The sequence below is a fragment of the Dromiciops gliroides genome, chromosome 1, assembly GCF_019393635.1.
Source record: "Dromiciops gliroides isolate mDroGli1 chromosome 1, mDroGli1.pri, whole genome shotgun sequence".
NCBI classification, from domain to species: domain Eukaryota; kingdom Metazoa; phylum Chordata; class Mammalia; order Microbiotheria; family Microbiotheriidae; genus Dromiciops; species Dromiciops gliroides.
Genome location: NC_057861.1, coordinates 589,819,452 through 589,843,079, shown reverse-complemented (window position 1 = coordinate 589,843,079; position 23,628 = coordinate 589,819,452). Strand labels below are relative to the sequence as shown.

The 23,628-nt window shown below is 37.1% G+C and overlaps 1 pseudogene; it reads right to left on the bottom strand.

Moving 5' to 3' along the window:
• Positions 1-5,791: 5,791 nt before the first annotated feature.
• On the bottom strand, positions 5,792-18,521 carry LOC122752324 (annotated as a pseudogene).
• Between the last annotated feature and the right edge of the window lie 5,107 nt (positions 18,522-23,628).

Below are 23,628 nucleotides of genomic sequence, written 5' to 3'. Positions count from 1 at the left end.
AAAAGAAAAAGAAAAAGAAAAGAAAACAAGTAAGGGAGGTAGAAGAAAAAATGGAAAGAGAAATGAGAGTGATGCAAGAAAATTATATATTAAAAAAAAAAGTCAACAGCTTTAAAACTGAATTGGCCAAATGGAAAGGGAGATACAAAAGCTCTCTGAAGAAAATAATTCCTTAAAAATTAGGATTGATCAAATGGAAGCTAATGACTTTAAGAGAAATCAAGACACAATAAAGGAAAACCAATAGAATGAAAAAAATAGAAGGCAATGTGAAATATCTTCTTGGAAACATGACTGACCTGGAACATAGATACAGGAGAGATAATCTGAAAATTATTGGACTACCCGAAAGCCATTATCAAAAAAAGAACCTAGACATCATCTTCCAAGAGATTATCAAGGAAAAGTGCCCTGATATTTTAGAAGCAGAAGGTAAAATAGAAATTGAAAGAATCCACCAATCACCTCCTGAAAGAGATCCCAAAATGAAAGCTTCCAGGAAGATTATAGCAAAATTTCAGAGCTCCCAGGTCAAGGAGAAAATGTTAGAAGCAGCTAGAAAGAAACAATTCAAGTACTGTGGAGCCACAGTCAGGATAACACAAGATCTATCAGCTTCTACATTAAAGGATAAGAGAGCTTATAATATCATATTCCAGAAGGCAAAGGAACTGGGATTACAGCCAAGAATCATCTACCCAGCAAAAAATGATTATAATTCTTCAGGGAAAAAATTGGAATGCAATGAAAGAGAGGACTTTTAGGCATTCTTCATGTAAAGACCTGAGCTGAATAGAAAATGTGACTTTTAAATACAAGATACTAGAGAGGCATAAAAAGAAAAACAGGGAAAGAAATCATAAGGGATATTAAAAAGTTAGATTATTTACATTCCTACATGAGAAGTATATTTAGATGAAGAGCACAGGCATGAGTTGAATATGAAGGGATGATATCTTTAAAAAAATAAAATTAATGGGGGAGCTAGGTGGCAAAGTGGATAAAGCACTAGCCCTGGATTCAGGAGGACCTGAGTTTAAATCTGGCCTCAGACACTTGACACTTACTAGCTGTGTGACCCTGGGCAAGTCACTTAACCCTCATTGCCCCACCAAAAATAAGTAAATAAATAATAAATTAAATTAAATTAAATTAAATTAAGGGATGAGAGAGGAATGCACTGGGAGAAAGGGAAAGGGAAAAATGGAACAGGGTAAAATATCTCACATAAAAGAAACAAATATACAGTGGAGGGGAAGATGGGGGAGGTGCTAGGGAGTGAATGAATCTACTCTCATTAGAATTGGCTCAAATAGCGAATAACATACACACTCAATTGGGTATAGTAATCTATCTTACCCTGTAGGAAAGTAGGAGGGGGTGAAAGAAGCGAGGGTGGATTGGGGGAGGAAACAGTCATAAGCAAAACACTTTTGAGGAGGGATAGGGTGAAAGAAGATAAGACAATACAGTAAATGCCATGGTGAGAGAATAGGATGGAAGGAAATATAGTTAGCAATAGTAACTGTGAAAGAAATTTGAACCACTTTGTCTGACAGGCCTCAGTTCTCAAACATGTAGAGAAGTGAGTTAAATTTGTTAAAATAAGAGCCTTTCCCCAATTGAAAGATGATCAAAGGATATGAAGTTTTCAGATGAAATAATCAAAGCTACCTATGGCAATATGGAAAAAAATGCTCTAATTCACTACAGATTGGAGAGATGCAGGTCAAAACAATTCTCGGGTACTCCCTAATACCTATTGGATTGTATAATAGGACAGCAGAGGAAAATGACAAATGTCAGGGAAATGGGGAAAATGGGATATGGATATACTCTTGGTAAAGTTGTAAACTTATTCAAACATTCTGTAGAGCAATTTGGATCTATGGCCAAAGGGCTATAAAACCATGCATACTCTTTGACTTAGTAATACCACTACTAGGTTGGTATTCAAAACAAGATAAAAAAAGTTGAATTTGAAATTGAGGAGATACCCATCAATTGAGGAATGACTGAACAAATTGTTGGTTGAGATTATAATGCTATAAGAAATGATGAGCAGGATGCTAATAGAAAAACCTGGAAAGAACTACATGAACTGATGCAGAGTGAAATGTATACAAAATAACAGCAATATTGTAGTTATTTTCAGTGATATAATGATCTAAGACAACACTGAAGGACTTATGAAAAATGCAATCCATCTACAGAGAAAGAACTGATGGTGTCTGAGTACAGATTGAAGAATTTTTTTTAGTTCCTTTTTCTAAAGTTTTTGTTTGTTTTGGTTTTTTGCACTGGCCATGGATTCAGAAGGACCTGAGTTCAAATCCAACCTCAGACACTTTACACATAACTAGCTGTATGACCCTGGGAAAGCCACTTAGCCCTCATTGCACAGGCAAAAAATAAGCAAATAAACAAACAACCAAATAAATAAATAAATGGATAAGTAAATAAATGAATGAATAAATGGATGAATGAATAAATAAATAAAGGGAGTTTCGTCTGTTTTCTTTCACAAACTGACTAATGTGGAAATGTTTTGCATGACTACACATGTATAACTTAAAAAACAAATATACACACAAACACAAAATAACCCAGTAAGCTTCCAAAAGGGAAAATCCAGGGCTTAAATGCATTTGTATCATCCTCAACACCTTGTACATAGTAGTTAATCACCAAATGTTTGTTGAATGAACAAATCAACACATTCATGCCTATGTTAACTGTCAAATGGGGAGGAATAACGATTAGAACCATGAGCGTGAATTTGAGTAGCCTGGTTCTCTTTGGTTTGAAGAACCAAATTCTCTTACAAATTCTCTGAAGAAGAAATAGGGAGAACTAGGAACTCTTTGGAAAGACAGCATGCTGTAATGATAAGTCCCTTACTGGGAACCTGAAGGACCTGTGTTTTAATCTTTACCATTAATTAACAGTGTGCCTTTCAGTGAGTTGTTTGTTTAGTTTCTCTGTTTAGTAGTTTCTTCATCGGTTAAAAAAAGGGACTTGAATAAAATGATGTTATAGGTATTTTTCCAGCTTTAAGTGTACTGAAATCTACTTATTTATTTTTTACAGCAGGTTTGAGGTGCTGCTGGTAAAGTACTGGACCTGGCACCAGGAAACTTGAGTTTAAATATTGCCTCAGGGGGACAACAGAGTCAGGCAAAAGAATGCTCTTCTATTCCTCAGTACAAAAGAATCAGAAACCCAACCTGCTGCCTGGGCTGACAGAGTCTGGAGGTGGTGGTGCAGAGGAAATAATGAGAGAAGTGTAGACAGAGAAACTATAAAAAGAGATGTTGTTCCTTAACTTGCTCCTTAACTCTCAGAAGCAAGACCATGGAAATATTTCAGAGCTCTGCTGACAAAGAGGAGGGCAGGGGAATCAGGAAATGAAGGAAGAGAGTCACTCCAATCCTTGGCCATGACTACTTGCATAAGTCGTGATTATTGCCAGTTTAGCCTACCTCTGAGGTGCAGGGTAGCTTGGTGAGTGAGATGGATTCCACTCGCGCTTGTCTCTGCACCAATTAGCACAACTCCATAAATAACCCCCAATCTGTTCAGCATTGTGAAACGGGCCCCCAGAGTGATTACCATGTCTAAAAATGCTCTTTTGGTTTGTTAGCAGATGTCCTTCTTTAACTTGTATGTACTCTACACACGCCTATGGAATTAGATTTTTTTTAATTACCCAATTACAAATAAGGCACAGGTAGATCCCTAAGATGGTGCATGTGTTTGTGCGTGGAGATTAAATGCGGCCCCTGGCATGGAAGAGAAGAGTTAGCAAATGGAAGCTTACTTTCCCAGGTGTATTTTTCAAGCCCTTATGAAAGCTCTGGCTCTGATTGGAGTTGGAGATTGGATCAGAAACAGGCGTGAAATGGAACCACCTCCCCAGAGTAAGGCTGCAATCTGCTTTCAGCCATTCCCCTGTGCAATCTCATAGGTTTTTCATCATCTTTCTCCCACAGAATAAAATATTCCCAGGAAACCACCAGAACATTCTAAAATTCTTTCAAGGGTTAAATCATATCCATTGCCCCCATCTGGGTCATTATTAGATTGGATGGCCTTAGGTAAAATTTGTGGTATTCACCCTTAGACCTCCACTGTGCATCTATCTCTCCCCCTATAAAGCAATTTGTTGTTCAATTACAGTTTCCTTGGCAAAGATACTGGAATAGTCTGCCATTTCTTTCTCTATCTCATTTTACACATAGGGAAACTGAGTCAAACAGTGCTGCCCCCCCCAAGCTAGTAAGTGTCTGAGGCTGGATTTGAACTCATGTCTTCCTTACTCCGGGCCCAGTCCTCTAGGCATTCTATCCTCTATTCCTCTTAGCTACCCAAAGCAATTAATCCACACAAATAAATTTCCTGGCTAGAAAAGTGATCTTCTACGTCCTGCACTTTTCTGGAGTTTCACCAATATCTGTCCTCCTGGGTTATCACCTTGTAGACCAAGACATTCCTTTCCCCCTATCTTTTCTTTACATTCCATAATCAAAATGTAATCTCTCCTGTTTTCATTCCTTTCAGACTTTTGTAGGAGGTACAAGTAGCTGGTAAATCTGGTAAACTAATAGATGCTAAATCATTAATAGGAAATGAGGGCCATGATAGCTTTAATGTTCAATGACTATTTGGTGTAGTGGAAATATCTTCCTGACAAGAGTCCAGAATGACCTGGGTTTGAATCCTGCATCTATTACTTAATAGCTTTGTGATCATGCATTGACTGAATCTCTTTGAAACTCTATTATTATCCCAAGCAGGAATTTGGAGATAACACTTCTACTACTACAATTAGTAAGTATAGTAAGCAAAGTACAAGACTGTAAATCAGGGAGTCCTGGGTTCAAATCCTGTCCCCAACACTTTGTTGCTGTGTGACCTGTGACAAGTCACCCTTTATGTCTTCGGTTATATTCTAGGATTTATTTAATAAGTCACTGATCAGTTGCAATGTGATTTAACAGAGATTTCCTCCACTGGGAGTTCCCCATTCTGAGAAAATCACAGACCCTTCTTTCTAACACTTGTGCAACATAGCTCACAAAAGTGTGAGGATCACAAGGAATAATCTATGTAAAGTAATTTTTTAACTTTATATAAATGTCAGCCATTGAATGCGTTACCCTACTCAAGTAACACATTTGCATATTCATGAGGGCCTTCAATGCCCTAACTCAAAGGCTTACTCAGAGTAGGATATTATGTCCTCTGAAAGGCCAGCATAAGAGAAATTTTTAAGAGCCATGATTCATACCATGGAAGTGATTGCCTACTTTGCCAAATCAAAGGTCTGCACTGATTCTTTTTTTTTTTCAGAGACACTGTATTTTAATGGGATACTAGAAATAGTCACAGATAATCCACCTCCACCTCCCACACCTCCTCCTCTGCAAGGCCAGGTGAGCCTCTCCCTTACAGAGCCAGCTTCTTGTACTCAATCTGGCGTGTTCCTTCGGGTAAACTTCCATCTTCTAGGTAAGGCAGGGTGTGAACCATGTCACTCAACCAGGGAGATGAGCCAGAGGGAGGGGGATTAGAGCTGTGAAAGAGGGGGCACCTTCTTTTCTCTTCACCTCAGTAGGGGCAGGCGCAGAGATAGTCAAGGATCACAGAAAGCCTCCCTGACCTGTAGTATTTGAATCACATAACAGCGTCACTAATGGCAGAGGTAGCTGAGGGGTTGGAAAGAGAAAGGGATGTCAGCCTAGAAGGGGAAGGGGCTATTCAGAGCAAAGCTCAGCCCAACCCTAACCCATTAGGGCAGCTGCTGAGTGTCACAGCCCAGAACCTCCACCCTCAAAGCAATGTGGTTGGTCCAGCTCCAGGGGTGAATCCTCAGGCATCAGGCAAGCAGCGGGGGCTCCACAGGGTTCACCACAGGGTTCACTACAGGGCTAGTATGATCCTCATTCCCCTTGAAGATCTTTATTTCTTTATTCTGATGAACAAAGGTCCAGTATTTGCCCTCTTGGCTACTGGAGAGCAAGAATTCTTTCACATACATGTTGGTGAGGACGGACTTCACACCCTGGGTGATTACTCCAGTGACTTTCATCACCTTCTGAAAATCCACCTGAAGAAACTCCTTCTGCCTATTTTCTGTTGAGCTCCCAGCCAAGCAGTTCTGTTCAGAGGGTGCTGCGCACGCTGAAGTGGGAGGGCTGGAGGTAGATGTATTGGGCAACCATGGGAGGGTTAAACACATTTTCTTTGATACCAGATGCATCTACATTCCCAAAGAACACCTGAAAGGAGGTAGACTCATGAGGGACCTCCAGGGCAAAGAACAGGCTGGGGAGCTCAGGGACCAGCAGGAGCTGCACTGATTCTTTTTTTTTTTTTCCTGAGGCAATTGGAGTTAAGTGACTTGCCCAGGGTCACACAGCTAGTAAGTGTCAAGTGTCTGAGGCTGGATTTGAACTCAGGTACTCCTGAATTCAGGGCCAGTGCTCTATCCACTGCACCTCCTAGCTGCCCCAGCTGCACTGATTCTTGAGATAGATGACAAACATGCCCACTTACTTTTTAGTCCTTCATGTGTTTTTTCAGTTTTCTCCTCCAAGAATGTCCTCTATGCTTTTTCCATCTGCTCAAATTCTACACTTCCCTGAAAGCTTAATTCAAATGGCATCTTGTATGTGGAAACTCACCCTTGTTAATATGAATGTATGGATCACCTGGATTTGATGGAGCTGACCTATTATCCAAGTGGATTCTATGAGACCCTGGAATAATAGGAGCAAAATGCCTTTTGACAAAGACTTCAAACTGAACCCAGATAGTCCCTATTCACTTTCCCTAATAAATGCCCCTTTGAAATTCCAATTCACTATCTTCTTTCCCCAAGAAAGTAAATAGATCTTATTGTTTTCCTGACCAACTATCTAGACATCCTTGTCTTGGATAAAACCCTTACTGTTTCCACATACTCTAACCTTAGCATCTGCTTTAAGTGGAATTGTTAAGCTGATTTGTATTGTTTAACTGATTTACATTTATAGTATTTGCTGTGGTAAAATAATGGAATTTGGCAGATGCCCAGGGGTCCAACTTGATTGACTTAGTAGTGTTTGAATTGGGTGTGAATGAAAAACTACTAAGTACCCACTTAAAGATGATTCGATTTTAGCCACACCTGGCCTGCCCTGTTAGACCTAACGTAATTTGACCAACCCTGAGAAGGAATCTCCTCAGAGGCTGTAGACTGCATCATCAACAGGGAACCAGTCTCAGTCACACTACTTGAAGGACCTCCCTTTTGGGGGAGGGAGAAAAAGGTAGAAAAAGGGACCCCAACAGGAAGTGGCTCACTCACACTCTCAATCTCTCTCTGGCCTTGAAGGAGCATTTGGAGCAGACTACAGGCTGAACAGCTGACTCCCATAGAAATTACTGATGCCTGGTAGTGAGTTAAATTCAGCCCTTTGAATTAGCTGAGCTGAAAGCGAGTTTGGGTTTGAGACAGACCTTGCTAGAAGAGCCAGGGAGATTATTGATTTTTCCTTTTCTTTATTCCCTTGTCCTTGACTTTATTACTGTGACTTTATTACTATTATTTACTGTGTATTTTATTCCCATTAATAAAACCTGATTCATTTGTGGAAAAGAGGTTGTTAAGCTCCTTTCTTATTGACCTGGGAGAAATAACTAAAAAGGCAGTTTGGACAGGAGGAAGTTTTGGACCTAGAGGTCCCTCATTATTTTCTGAACCCCAATATTATGGAGAACCACCCAATTAACTCTCCACACATTAAATTTGGCCCCTACATTGCTTTGGGTTGATTTGTATCAAGCTAATGAAGTTACCCTGTAAACAGAGAGCAAAGAAACTTTAAATACCCTTAGAAAGAGGGAGTTTTTGAACTCCCCTTTTGGAAGTGGTCTCTAGCATGTTCATGTTTATTTCTTCTTGGGACAAAATAAATTGGTATTATGTGTTTTCTTGACTGTCTCTGATCTGGTTTATCCTGTAGGAGATATTATTTTCTCTGAACTGCTTTGTTCATAGGAGGACAACAGGTATGGAAACAAATTGTAGGAGATATTATAAAATTGATTTATCTAATCTGTGGTGTTTTTTTTGTAGGGGACAGGCAAATAAAAACTATATTTAATTTTCAATACCCTTCAATACCAATACTGCCTACCCCCAGTCTTCATCTTACTAATTTTGTGATCATGCATGGACTAAATTTCTTTAAATCTGTCATTACATCCAGCAAACATTTGGGGATAATACCTTCAGACAGAAGTATGTAATCTTTTTCTCTTCAAATTTCTCCTATAACTTTGAACCTTTCCTGAGAATTTAGGATTATAGGATCATAGACTTGGAAGATAGATTTGGAAGAGGCTACAGAGGTCAATAAGTCCAACCCTCACATTTTACAGATGAGGATACTGAAGTCTAAAGGTTTAAATGACTTGTACAAGGTCACAACACATGTAAGTAATGTAGGCAGGATTTGAAACATAGTCTCTTCTATCCAAATCCAGCTTCCTTTGCCTTTCATTGTAGCATAGTTATCTATGTCCCTATCTTAGCTCTCCAACTAGACTTGAAGGCCATTGAGGGAAGGAACAATATGTCCCTTTCTATCCACTCCCAACCCTATTACCCATTGCATTGTTTTCTGAGTAGTGATTACTTAATAAATAATGCTAATTGAATTTTAATTTGTTGTTGTTGCTTCCCCTCTTTCATGGAAATGTCATTTTCATTTTAATGTTTTTCACCAATGTTGCCACTGGAAAACAAACAAGAGACTAATGAACAAGTTAGCAAAACAAAGCTATGAGTAATTGCTGTCTTCTTCCCCTTCAGCCCTGGGGTTGGGGAAAAGCAAGATAAAATAGAACTGTTGGCTACTGTATCTGACTGTATGTAGATGGATAATCAGGGGAAGTTCAGTGGCTCCTGGGCACAATATTTATTTTTAAATCAAATTCTTACTATTATGGTCAAGTAGTTTGGTCAACTAACACAACCAAATTTTTATTCCTGTACTGGGAAGAATGAAGAAAGAAGGTCTATCAAAATAGACCTTTTCTTAGGGAACCAATAAGTTCAAGGCAATAAAATGTGATGTCTTTAAATTAGAATGGAGAAACTGTGGCACAGAGAGAAAAACAACTTGGTCAAGGTACAGAGTAAGTCAAATCCAGAAATGTCTTTCATCTCCAATCCTGGATCTTTTCCATTCTACATAATAATAGAATTGGGATACAAAGAGAATCTCTAAATTATTTTCCAGCTGAAAAATCCCAAGATTCCCTCCTATTATTTCTCTGACTGATTTCACAATGTCTCTATCCTGAGACAGATAGGAGTAGAACCAAATTCAAGAAGTATAAGAAAATCATAAAATTTCACAGTTGAAAGTCCCAATTAAAATCCCACTTTCTACAGGAAGCCTTCCCTAGCTCTTTATTCTTGTGCCTTCCTCTATAAATTTTCAATTTTTTCCAGTACCTAGTTTGCTTTATTTATATTTGTTTCCATGTTGTCTTCCCACATTAGACTATAAGCTGCTTGAGGAAAGGGACTGTCTTTCGACTCTTTTTGCATCACCAGCACTTAGCATAGTATATTGCCACATAATAGGTGTTTAAAAATGTTTATTGATTGATGGAAAAAATCTCACCTATCAGTTAATCCAACCCATACCTGAAAAACAGTCCCCATTAAAACATACATGGCTCATAGTTATCAAATCTTGCTTAAGGATCTACTTTGGAGGGAAAATCACTATGAATCACTATGTTCTAGAATAGTCCATTCCAATTTTGAATAATTATTAGAAAATTTTTCATAGCAAAGAGCCTAAATGTGTTTCTTTGAATTATCTGCATTCAGAGAAAGAATTGAAAATTAGACATATAGAATGATTTCACATACAGATTTCTCTCTCCCTCTCTCTCTCTCTCTCTCTCTCTCTCTCTCTCTCTCTCTAGGATAGGCCAAAGGGGTTTCTATATTTAATGACTCCTTTTTGTTTTTGTTTTTAATTTACAATACCATAGAATCATATATGGCATACATGGAAAATGAATTTACATTATATATGAAAAATCAAATCTTGTAAATTGCAAAAAATAAGGAAAAATAATTTTCAAAAAGTTATTAAAGCATGGTGACTTTTGGCCTACCACATATGTATGTATTCATTCATGCATGTGTGAGATTTAAAATTGGATATAAGAGCATTAAACTCCCCTTTAACCCTTCCCTTATATATCTCCCAGACCAGTAAGAGAAAGAAACCTCTGAGCTTTAATTAGAGATGGATTACTTAGCTTTTAGTGTTTGGGAATTAATTAGCCAACAAACAGGTGATACTGATTAGGGAAATAGGAAGGTAGAAATACAAATAAATAGTCTTAGATCTAAGCTTAGTCTATATTCTTTTATAAAACTCATCGAATCCAAAAGTTACCTCTCAAGCTAAGAAACAGCTTCAAGCAAGTCCTGCCACTGAGGAACAGGGCCGATCACCCGAACACGCCATCAAACCTGAGCCAGCATGTGTGTGCCGAGAGTGAGAGCACCCACTTCCGTTCTCTCCTCATTTTCAAACTTGCACCCCGGAAGTGGAGTGCTTGGTCACGCTCTCCTGAGCATCAGCATGTGCATGGCTGTTCGGCACGGTCTCCTCCCAGAAAGGCCAGTCCTTCAAAAACTGGCAGTCCTTCAGTAATGGGCATTCAACTCTTAAATTTTAGTTAAAAACTTTCATGTTTTACCACACATGTATGTATGTATGTGGATAGATGGATTGATGTGTATATGTATGTGTATGTATTATTGTACTACATATTATATATACATGAATATGTGTACACACGTATATATGAACATGTGTATATACATAATTTATGCACATATGCATATATTCATACACAAAAACATATATGGTTACATGAATGCATATTTATTTTTGTGTGTGTGTGTGAGGCAATTGTGCTTAAGTGATTTGCCCAGGGTCACACCACTAGTAAGTGTTAAGTGTCTGAGGTCAAATTTGAACTCAGGTCCTCCTGACTCCAGGGCCGGTGCTCTATCCAATGTGCCACCTAGCTGCCCCTATGCAAACATATTTCTATGTAATAGTAGTCATATCTAGGGTGGGGGGAAGAAAAAAAAGAAATTTAGATGATAGGTAGATAGATAGATATAAAGAAAAGGAAGTTTTAAATAATACATTTGCAGTTTCGTATGTAATCACCTTTTTATTCTTCTATGTTTTATTTCTTAAATTTATTTCATAAATTAAAAATAAATAAAACTAAGAAATGAAACTTTTACTCATTGCTCCTGGTTTTTCCCTCTAGGGACAAATAGAACTAGCTAAATGTATTGCACACAATACTTTCAAGTATTTGAAAATAGCTATCATGTTGTCCCTGAGTCTCCCTTCTCCAAACTAAATGTCACCAGTTCTGTCAACTGATGATCCTAAAACATAGACTCAATGACCTTCACAATCCTGTTTACCCTCCTCTAGCCTTTTTCCATCTCACCTGTGTCCTTCCTAAAATATGATACCCAGAACGTTTTATTCTGTTTAAAATTTTATTTTCCCAATTACATGCAAAAACTAATTTTGACATCTTGTTTTTAATTTTTTGTTGCAACTTCTCTTCCTTCCTCCCTCCCTGCCCCCAACCCCCATCAGTCATACATGAAGAGTTGTAGAAAACATCTCCACGATAGCCAGGTTGTGAGAGAAAACAGACAAAAACAAACTTCAGATTAAGGAACTATCAAAAAAATATGCTTCAATCTGTTTTCAGATACCATCAGTTCTTTCTCTGTAGATGGACTGCAATTTTCATGTCTTTCAGAGTTATACTGGATCATTGAATTGCTGAGAATAACCATGTCCTTCACAGCAGATCATCTTACACTATTGCTGTTATTTTGTATACAGTACATTTCACTCCACATCAGTTCATGTAGGTCTTTCCAGGTTTCTCTGATAGCATCCTGTTCATCATAACTTTGATTTAGTACCTTAAAATTGACAAAGAATTTTCTTTACAATAGCCCAGCAAAGTAAGTACCATATGTTTTGCCATTATAATCAATCACCATAACTGTTTCCCTCCATCCTATTTGCTTCCTATGATATTTACTCTATTTTCTATCTTCTTTTACTCCATTGCTCATCAAAAGTGTTTTGTTTCTGACTGCCCCCTCCCTTGATCTGCCCTCCCTTTTTTCACCCTTTCCTCCTTATCCCCTGCCCCTCCTACTTTCCTGCACGATTGGATAGACTACTCTACGCAATTGGGTGTGTATGTTCTTCCCTCCTTGAGCCAACTCTGATCAGATTAAGGTCTGATTTAATTCTGGTGTGTATAAGGCTACTTCACTTCCCCACACTTCCCCTTCCCTCCCCCCACTCCATACAGCCTTTCCTGATTATTTCATGTGAGATTTCACCCCATTCTGCCATTCCCCTGTTCCCTGCCCCAGTGTATTCACCTCCCCCCTCAATTTTACCCCAAAGATGTCATCATGGGGTAGCTAGGTGACACAGTGGACAAAGCACCTGCCCTGGACCCAGGAGGACTGAGTTCAAATTCAGCCTTGGACAAAAGACACTCATTAACTCTGACTCCCCCCCCCAAAAAAAAAGAAAAACAAAAAAAATGATTTTCAGGTATTAGCACTTCATAATCAATTCCCACTTATGCCCTCTGTCTAAATTTATTTCTACCATCTGCCCTAATAACCAGAAGGCTCTTGTGATTTGGACATATCATCTTCCCATGTAGGAATGTAAATAATTTAACCTTTTAACATTTTCATGATTTCACTTTCCAGCTTATCTTTTTTTTTTTTTATTCTCTAGTGCCTCTCAAATTTTCTATTCAGTTCAGGTCTTTTCATCATGAATACCTGAAAGTCCTCTTTTTCATTGAAGTCCCATTTCCACCCCTGAAAGATTATATTCAGTTTCTCTCAGTAGGTGACTTTTTGTTTTAAACCCAATTAATTTGCCCTCTGTAATATCATATTCCATGACTTCTGGTCCTTTAATGTAGAAGCTGCTAGATCCTGTGCTATCCTTATCATGGTTCCACAGTGTTTGAATTACTTCTTTCTGGCTACTTGCAATATTTTCTCCTTGACCTGGGAACTCTGGAATTTGGCTATAATATTCCTGGAAGTTTTCCCTTTGGGATCACTTTCAGGAGGTGATTTGTGGATTCTTTCAATTTATATTTTACCTTCTACTTCTAGAATATCAGGGCAATTTCCCCTGATAATTTCTTGAAAGGTGATGTCTAAGCTCTTTCCATGATCATGGTTTTCAGGTAGACGAATAATTTTCAAATGATCTCTCCTGGGTCTATTTTCCAGCTCAGCAGTTTTTCCAAGAAGATATTTCACATTTCCCTCTATTTTTATTCATTTGGATTTGCTTTATTGTGTCTTGGTTTCTCATAAAGTCACTAGCTTCCATTTCTTCAATCCTAATTCTTAGGCAATTATTTTCATCAAAGAGCTTTTCCATTTGGCTTTTCAAGTTGTTGACTTTTTTCTCATGTCTTTCCTGTGCCACCCTCATTTTTCTTTCCAGTTTTTCCTCTGCCTCTCTGAATTTATCTTCAGAGTCCTTTTTGAGCACATCTATGGCCTGTGACAAATTCATATTTTTCTTGGAAGCTTTAGATGTAGGAGCCCTTATGTTGCTATCCTCTTCTGATGGTGCATCTCAATCTTCCTCATCACTAAAGAAACTTTCTATGGTTTTCAATTTTCTCTGTCTGCTCATCTTTCCCATCTTTCACTTTACTTTTAACTCCTTCTTAGTGTGGGATGCTGCTTCCAGGATATACTGTACCAAGTTTCAGGGGGTCCTAGGTGTTATGATTTAATGAAGGGCAGTTGCTTCACTCACCTGGCCTCTTCTCTGGTCCATAGATAACCCCAGGCCAAATTGCCAATCAACCATGTGGCAAAACTTCATGTGTCTGGATGCTAGCTCCAACAAGCCTGTACCCCTCCCCTACCTGTGCCACCACTGCTCCAGGTTTCTTCCTCATTCCCTGCTGGGGTAAGACATTCAAATCCCCCCTTAACTCCTGCATACACCCCTTTAGACTCCCCCGCTAGCCAGCCATTCGGCCCTCACACCAGACTGTGAGCTTACTTCTGGAAGATGTGGGCACTGAAGCTGATTCAGAGGCCTGGGGGTAAATTTCCCTGTCACATCCTACCTGTGACTGTATCTGTGTTGGCAGGATCATGGGGCTGGACTCCACTCCCAGCCTGGCTCCAACCTTCTGCCAAACTTCCAAGTTTTCTTTGGCTGAAAAATATTTTCAGCCATGTATTTGTGGGTTCTGCTGCTCCAGGAGTTGTTTTCTGACTATGTTTGGAGTTGTTTGTTTTGTTTTTGTTTTATTTTGTTTTGTTTTTGGAGTAATTGTGTCAGGCACTCTGAGCATTTACTGCCTTTCCTATACCATCTTGGCTCTACCTGATACCCAGAATTAAAAAAAAAGACAAATGATAATTGTAGTTTGACCAGGTCAGAGTCAGTGGGACCATTGCTTCCTTATTCCTGGAAGTTCTACCTCTCAACATAGCACCTGATTTGACTTTCATATGACATTCAACACATATCGAACTTGGATTCCACTATACCATGCCACCAGATCTTTTAAAGACATTTGCTGTCTAGCTATGCTTCCCCTTATTTTATTTATGAAGGTGGATTTATTGAATCCAAGTGAAAGGCTTGGGCATAATCAATGGACACAGAATTTTAGTAAGGTGATCAGTAGGGTTTGTTGCTGGAGACTTGATTAAATGCATGTTCTATGGATCCTTAATATATCAGGGATTCAAAGATATATGGAAGTCAAACCATATTCTTAAATACATAGAGATTGTCCATCTCTCTTACTATAGGCAAAGGGTCATAGAATCAGAGAGATGCAATGGACTTTAAAGGTCATCTAGTTGTACCCCCTCTTCTTTCTTTTTCCCCTGTAAGGGGCTCTTTTTGTGAGGCAATGAGGGTTAAGTAACTTGCCCAGGGTCACACAGCTTACAAGTCTTAAGTAACCCCTTCTTTTTGAAGATGAGAACAATTAGGTACAGAGAGATAAAGTTTAAGTGCCTTGTCCAAGGTCATGAAGCTAGAAAGAAAACCAGACCTATATCCAAAGTCTTGATTCAAAGGTTGGCCATCTTTCCATTATATTAGGCTGCCTGATTCTGCACATTATACAACAATAGTACAAAGCAGAAGAAATAAGTCCCTTTGTTGGAATGTTTAAGTGGAATGTTTAAGATAGACGAAGGCTATTATTATGAAAGAGTTATCACAGCTGGTAAAGCATCAATACATTGCTTCCCAGATAAAAGAGGGAAGAAAAATTAAGCCAATGCAATGTGCCTCTTTCCTCCAACTGGGCCTATTTTTATTTTTACTGAAATAAAATTTCTGATTAGAATGCTTATTCTTCAGATGAGGTATGTACATTTATAGTGCAGCTCTTAAGAACAAAAGAAAAACAGTTAAACACTGCTTTGTAGTCTGGCAGTCCTCCAACAGCCAAGATAACATGGCTCTTGGAAAGCTTTCACTTTAGAGAAATGTGTTTCATTAATAAATATTTCCTGAAATTTTACCTTAAGAATTTCATGACAAACCCTCCTTTTTTTTCTTCCTTTTCTGCTGATCATGTTGATTTGACTAGTAAAACATGGGAAGAAAAATTTAACTTGCTAAGATATTCTGTATGAATATTCCCTACTGCTCCCTATAAAATAGGGAGTTAACAGCAACATAAAATGTTTCCTAGTTGTCTCTAGACAGTGTGGGATTTTTGCACAAATTGAAGTTCTCTATCCCTTTGTTAATTGTTTCCGGGTTGAGTTTTGCTAAAATAATTCCTTTGAAATTTAATCACTGTTCTTTCCCTCTGGGAAGGAGGAAGAGAGGACTCTGTAAATTGGTTAGAGAAGAGCAGCAAGAAGTTCAAAACCTCCTTCTGCTTGTTGCTTTCCAGGGTAAAATATTCTCCTACTGATTTGTCCTCTTGTCCCAAAACGATATCATTATTCTGGAGAATAGGAGAGACAAATGTAGCGAATATATCTAAAATGACACACTGTCTCCCATCCCTGGAATGCTCTTCAGTCTCAGTTTCCTTAAAGCTCATTTTAAGCCTCCTGCATGAGGCTTTTCCTGACTCCCCCAGTGGCATCTTTCCAGCCCTATAATTACTTTTACTACTAATCAGTGCACATACTACCATTTCATCACTTCCTACCTGGCTGCGCATGTCACTGATGAGGCCTGAATTCTAGGGCTTCTTTATCTTTTAAGATCACTTCAACCTTAGAATTCAGGCCTCATCCATGAGTGAACTTTGCCCCTGGGTCCTCTTCCCCCAGTTGGAGAGGTTAGAGAGCTCCTCCTAGAACATCCATTTAAGGAGAGTGGCAAGTCAGCCAACAATTCACTTCCCACTTGGCTTCATTCCTCTGAATTTCTCCAGCATTCCCTACTGCTTTCCACTTCTCCACACTTTTTTTTAGCTTCTCACCTTTCTTTTAAGTGTTGTCCTTCCCTATTAAATTGTAAGCTCTTTATGGGTGGAAACTGTCTTTCTTTTTTGTCAATTTCCAACAATTAACCCAGGGCTTGGCACATAGTAGGCATTTAATAAATGTTTATTAACTGAGTGTCTTCACTAGTAGAATGTAAGCATTTTGAGACCAGGAATTTTTCTTTTCCTTTTATTTTTCTTCCTTGCTTCCTTCTGTCATGGGGGAAATAGTTGGTGGGTATCCTTAGGTGTTCCTCTTTCAAGAATGGCAACTGTCACACACAATCTAATTAGAATAAAATAGTCCTTTATTTGGGCTTGTAGTAAAAGTGACCAAGAGGGAAGTGGAAATCTTCACCTGAAGAGGAGAGGAGGTGGCTTAGAGACATAATTCTCTGAGTCACGTTTCTCCTCTACCAGAAGGGAGGCCAAAGTCTTTATAGAGGATAGATGGTGGGGGGACAAATGGGGTGACCACCTGACTATGGAAAGTTCCCTTTGGGGATGGGGAATACTTGAGTGAGAGTAAGGGGGATTTTCTTTTGGAATGATAGTTTTGACCTCTGGATTTATCTCTGTCTCCTAGCTCAGGTAGTAGCCATGTCTATCTTTTTTGCTATAGAATGTAATTTCCCCTTGCTTCATAGGTATGTCTGTCCTGATAGCTAGTTGGTCAGTTTAAACTTTAATAGTCCCTTAATTCCTTGATATGTCCCTATCCTATATCCCTTCCTTTTTTCCTTCCTTCTTTTTTGTTTTTATTTTTTGTCTTTGGAGATATAAATAACAGCTAATATTTAAATAGGTCTTTAAGGTTTTATAAAGTACATTGCATTTATTGTTTTGTTTAATCCTCATGACAAACCTATGAAGTAGGTACTATTATTATTTCCATTTTACAAATGAAGAAACTGAACCCTAGAAAGGTTAAGTGACTTGCCCAGAGTTACCTAGTCAATTAATGTCTGAGGCAGAATTTGAACTCAGGTTTTCCTGAATCCAACTCCACTGCTCTACCCACAATTCTACCTATCTTTCTGACACATAGCTATTTAATAATGTGTTGCTGACTCAAAAGGTAGTATAATAAAAGGATAAGAATGTTGACTCTGGAATCAGAGACATCAACTGTGATGATCAGAGATAGTGATGGACTCAAGTCAGGAAGAACTGGGTTCTAAGCTTGCTTCAGATACTTACTTGCTGAGTGACTTTTAACAAGTCACTTAATGTCTTTTGGCCTCAGTTTTCTAATCTGTAAAATGAGGGTATTGGACTTGTTGACCACTAATGTCCCTTCTAGCTCTAAATCTCTGATACTGTGAGTCATTTAACCTCACGGGGCTAAATAATATTCCCTCATCTGCAAAATAATGAGGGTAGAAGTAGATGGCCTCCAAAGACTATCACAAGCTCTGCATTGTTAATCCTTGAAGTAAATGCAATAAAACCTTTTTCAATGTTACATTGGGGGTTCTGGAATATAGCTTCTATCACATTTTAACTATGTGCATTTTTTATGTTCTGGGGAACATATTTGACCTGCCCAGAGCTGAATAAGTGTGATCAGAAATCATGGTATGTCAGGGGCATATGTTCTTCTACTCTTTCTCCTTTTATGTTATATTCTGCTTGTGTGGTTTACGTCCTGGGCACCCATCGGTGAAATAACTCCGTTTAGGGTGGAAATGGGTCTGTTACTTTGGGTAGAAAAGCATTTCCTGCCTTTCTAGCTTAGACTGATGAGGAAGGCTCCTCTGAGAGATCAGCTTTTCACACCCCAAGAGATACTCTGAATTAGTTTTGATCATTTCCAAGCAACAGCAGACTATTGGGTAAATCGACGAAATTTCACAGGCTCCTGTAAAAGTGGGCTCTGCTGAATTGGAGTTATCCCCAGGAGTTTCCATTTTCCGTATCCTATATTTAGGCCAGGTTTTATATTTTGTACTTAAATCTCCTTGGGCCCTCGTTACTGTAATAACTTGCTCTCTTTCTATCTGAAAGACCCATTTTTCATAAAGGTGCTTTAAAGCTATAAAATCTTTCAGCTTTTCAAATAATCGGTATTACTAGACATAGAAATCATTTTGGTTACCACCATTTAGGTACAAACTTTTTTTCTTAATATACTGTATCAGCTCTGTCTATATCCCAGATTTATTTGGGTGATAGCCAAGTTGCTTCAACAATTTTAGTCAAGTTGAGATCTCATTTGCTAGGTGCTCCCTGGTTATTTTCATTACAATCTCCGCCTTGATAATTTTTTTTATTATTCTTTGCCAGAGACAAGTAGCCCTGCTATTGACCTCTTTTCTGTAGGTCTGAGGTCTTCACTTTCAACTTTTCATTGATTACAGCTGCTTATATTAGAAAAATAAAAAATTGTATAGTATACTGAATAATTATAGGTAACTAATAAATACTAATTGGAACTGAAGAAACCAATCCTTTTCATTTTGTGTGCTTTTAGTACATACCCACAAAATTCTATTATTTTACTTGCAAGGATAGGTATATCAAGATCCCAATTTTAAAGTTCCTATGAAAAGAAAGGGAACTTCTAAAACACAAATGAATGAATGAATGACGAAAGAGATGTTCTATAGTCTGGAAATAGTGTGGAGTGTGTGTGTGTGTATGAGTGTGTGTGTTTGTGTGTGTGTATAGTCATGGAAATATCAAATCTAAAAAGCCTAGCAAAACCTGTGATCCTGGAAAGCTCCGCAAAGGATGTTGGATACCATCAAGTTTAACTATCTCATTTTACAGATGGGAAAACTGAGTCAGAGAATAAGTAAGTGACTTGCTAAGGATCATCTAACTAGTAGTTTCTGAGACAATATTTGAAGTTAGGTCTTCCAGTCTCCAAATCTAGCCCTCTATATACTGTACTACCGACCATCAGTTCTATCCATTCCAATTAATATTTCAGTACCTACTAAGTGGATGTCACTGTTAGATTACTGGGATATGGAGACCAAAACAAAGCAAATGAACAACAAAATTCCTGCTCTCAAGGAGTTCACATTCTATATGGAGTGGCTTGTGGGACACAGAAAGTTCCACTTAACTGAAAAGCCCTTCTCACTTTTTTCCACCCTTAGCTTGCCACTATGCCCCAAATTCTATCATTAGCATTATACTTTGATTGAATAAAAATATTTTAATTAGTAGCAATTTAATATAATATTAATTTAATAAAGGAGTATGTATTTAATTGGGTCATGGCACCAGATTACCTAATATGAGTAACATATTAGTTAATACATGGTCTATTAAATTGGCCACCAAGCAAAGTTTAAGCCTCTGAAAAACACTGAATTTCTCTCATCTGTAAAATTAGGGTATTGAAGTAGATGTTCTCCAAGGACCACCACAGCTCTGGATCTTTAATCCTTAAAACAAATGTAAGAAAACCTTTTTAAATGCTGCATTTGGGGTTCTGCACTACAGCTTTTGTCAAACTTTAACCATATGAATTTGTTATGTTCTGGGGAATGGGATTTGACTTGGGGCAAAGGTGAATAAGTGTGATAAGAAGTCATAGGATGCCAGGGGCCTAGGGTTCTTCTACTCTCTCCTATCATGTCAGATTCTGCTTATGTGGTTAGTGGAACCTGCAAACTTGAAAGAAATGGTACTGGATGAAAGATATTAAGTATGGAATGATAATAATAATGAAATATTAAATAACATTAATATAGTGTTTACTATGTTCCAGGCACTGTGCTTAGTGCTTTTCAATTGTTACCTCATTTGATCCTTGCAACATCGCTGTAAAGTAGGAACTATTATTATCCTCATTTTACAATGAGGTAACTAAGGCAAGCAGAGATTAACTGACTTGCCCAGGTTTACATAGCTAGTAAATATCTAAGGCTACATTTGAATTCAGGTCTTCCTTACTCCAGGCCCAGCACTTTATGCCATTGTACCGCCAAGATGCCAGATGATGCACAGTAATTTATTAAGGAACAATGAGAATATATATATATATATATATATATATATATATATATATATATATATATATATATATATATATATTAGAGATGTGTGAACAGGGATGTAGGATAGTAAAGAAATCCTTTGCAGATAACTTTCAAATCTCTATCCAATTCTAGTCTCTTCCCTGAGCTCCAGTTTTCCACTTCCAACTGCATGCTGTATATTTCCAATTACATGTCCCACCTATTCTTCAAACTCAACATGTCTACAATTGAACTTAATATCCTTACCCCAAATCTTTTCTTCTCTTAACTTTATATTCTTCTTTCTAGTCAATCAGGATCATAGATGCTTGAAGATACTTGAATGACTAGTTTGATCCCCTCATTTTATAGATGAGAAACAGGAGGCATAGGGAGGGTGAATGATGTTTGAGGTCACATAGTAGTAGGTTTCAGAGGTGGTATTTTATTTTGTTTTGCTCTGAATTTAACAAATACCAAATAAAATGATCATTTCCAAATATCTAGTAGAACAGAAAAAGAGATCTGTACCTTACACTTTACATTTCTTTATGTATACCATGCTTTTCTTCCTAAGTTTCAAAGTTCAACCTGTATCTTTCAAAATTGTCCTGTTCGTCTGTGCTTCTTTCAAGTTTTCCTCCTGTTTTCTTTATTTAAAAGATGCCTCAATTAAAAACTTTTCTTTTGTTTTTCTTTTCTTTCCTCCTTTTTAGCTACCCTATCCCTAACCTCCTTTTACTTGCAGTCATTTCAATAGAAAAAAAAAGAAATAAAAGAAGAACAAAGTCCTTAGAACAAATATACAGAGTTGTTCATTTTTAAAAGAGAGAGATTTTGGTTATATCTGAAAAAGTATCTCAAAGGCAATAATTGGCTACTGCATTGAACAGAGTTCTCAAATCTTTCAAACTTATTTTTCTTTTTAATGTGGTTGTTATTTTACAAATAGCTCTTGGCTCTGTTGTTTTACTCTATCAATATATAAAGATTTTCTCACGTTTTTCCAAAACCATATATTTTGTCATTTTTATGCAGCAGTAGTATTCCTTATTTTCGTATATCATAGTTTGATTAGCCATTCCTCAATAGATAGATACCAGATAACTTTCATTTCCAATATTTTGCTACTTCAAAAAGAGTTGCCATAAATAATGTTATACATATGAATTGTTTTTCTTTTATTTCCTTAGTGTATAGTTGTATTAGTGTGGTTGCTGGGTCAAATGATAAATACAGTTTAGTGAATAAATTCCAAATTGTTTTCCAGAATGGCTGGATCATAGCATAACTGTGTGAAGAGTACATTCATTCACATCCTTCCCCAGCCCTTTCAAAACTTTTCATTTTCTTTTTGTCAATTTCTCCAAATAGAGCAATTTAAGTGTAATCTCAGAATTGTTTTAATTTGCACTTTGCTAATTATTAATATGGGATAGTTTCCATGCATTTTCTTAAAGATTATATTTCTTCCTTTAAACCTGCCTGTGCATATTTTTTGAACATCTCTCTTTTGTATATGGCTCTTCTTATGAATTTGAATGATCTCCTTATAAATCTTGGATATGATACATTTATCAGAAAAAAAAATCAATGCAAGTTTTTTCCCCCAAAGCTAGGTTTCCTTCCAAATATTAACAGCATTGGTTTTTGTGCAAAAATGTAATTTTTTTTTTTGCAAGGCAATGAGGTTTAAGTGACTTGCCCAGGGTCACACAGCTAGTAAGTGTCAAGTGTCTGAGGCTGAATTTGAACTCAGGTTCTCCTGAATCCAGGGCTGGTGCTTTATCTACTACACCACCTAGCTGCCCCCTAAAATTTTTAATATCTAATCAAAGTTGTCCATTTTATCTTTTGTGATTTTCTCTATCACTTGTTTGACCATGGACTCTTCTCCTATCCAAAGTTACAAAAGTTATTTTCTTCCTTGCTCTTATAATTGGTTTATGATGACATCCTTTATGTCTAAGACAAGTATGGAGGTGTTTTGGTTTGATACTGCATGAGACATTGATCTATATTTAATTTTTGCTATTCTACTTTTTAAAAATTTAACTGTTTTCATCAAATAGTGATTCCTGGAAACTTTGAGTTTACTGAATACTATACCACTGTACTCTTTTTGACTAATCTGTCTCATTGATTGAACTATTTTTTTAGTGGGGTTAAATAATTTTGATGATTACTGCATTGTGATATATCTATTTGCAATCTGGTATTGCTAGGCGCTATTCATCCCATTTTTTCCCTTATTTCCTTCCAGGATCTTGACCTTTTTTTTTTGTTCAAGATGAATTTGATTTATTTTAGATTGATAAAAACATAATGTATAGATTGGCATAATATTAAATTAGCAAATTAATTTAAGTAATTTTTGATTTTTATTATATTTACATAGCCTACATGCAAGAAATGAATATTTATTCAAGTATTTGTCTTATTTTATTCATATTTTAAAAGAATTATTTGATTTTGTAAAAAAAAACATTCAGTGTCTATTGATATAATTTTATTTTTATTATTTTATATTAAATGTTCTATTATTTTTATTTTGTTTTACTGAGCCCGACTTCCTTTGCTCATTTAAATACAAAATGCTCATGCTGTTTAATCTTTTGTATTATTAGAGTGTATTGACTAATATTTTATTTAATATTTTCATGTCAATTTTCATTAGGGATATTGGTCAATAACATTCTCTGCCTCTTCTCTCCTTGGCTTAGTAGCAAGACCGTATTTGTATCATAGAGTTTGGCAGGGTCTTTTCTTTTCCTATTTTTGCAAACTGTTTATATAATATTGAAGTTAATTATTATTTGAATATGTGTTAGAATTTACTTGTAAACTACTCTGATCCTGGAGTTTTTTGTTTGTTTTAGTGGAGTTCATTTATGGTTTGTTCAATTTATTTTTCTGATCCTAGGGTATTTAGATTAACCATTTATTCTAATAATAATATTGTTATTGACAATTTTGTAAGCATTCATCCACTTTACCTAATTTTATTTTGTTTGGCATACAATTGGGGGAAATTATTTCTGCC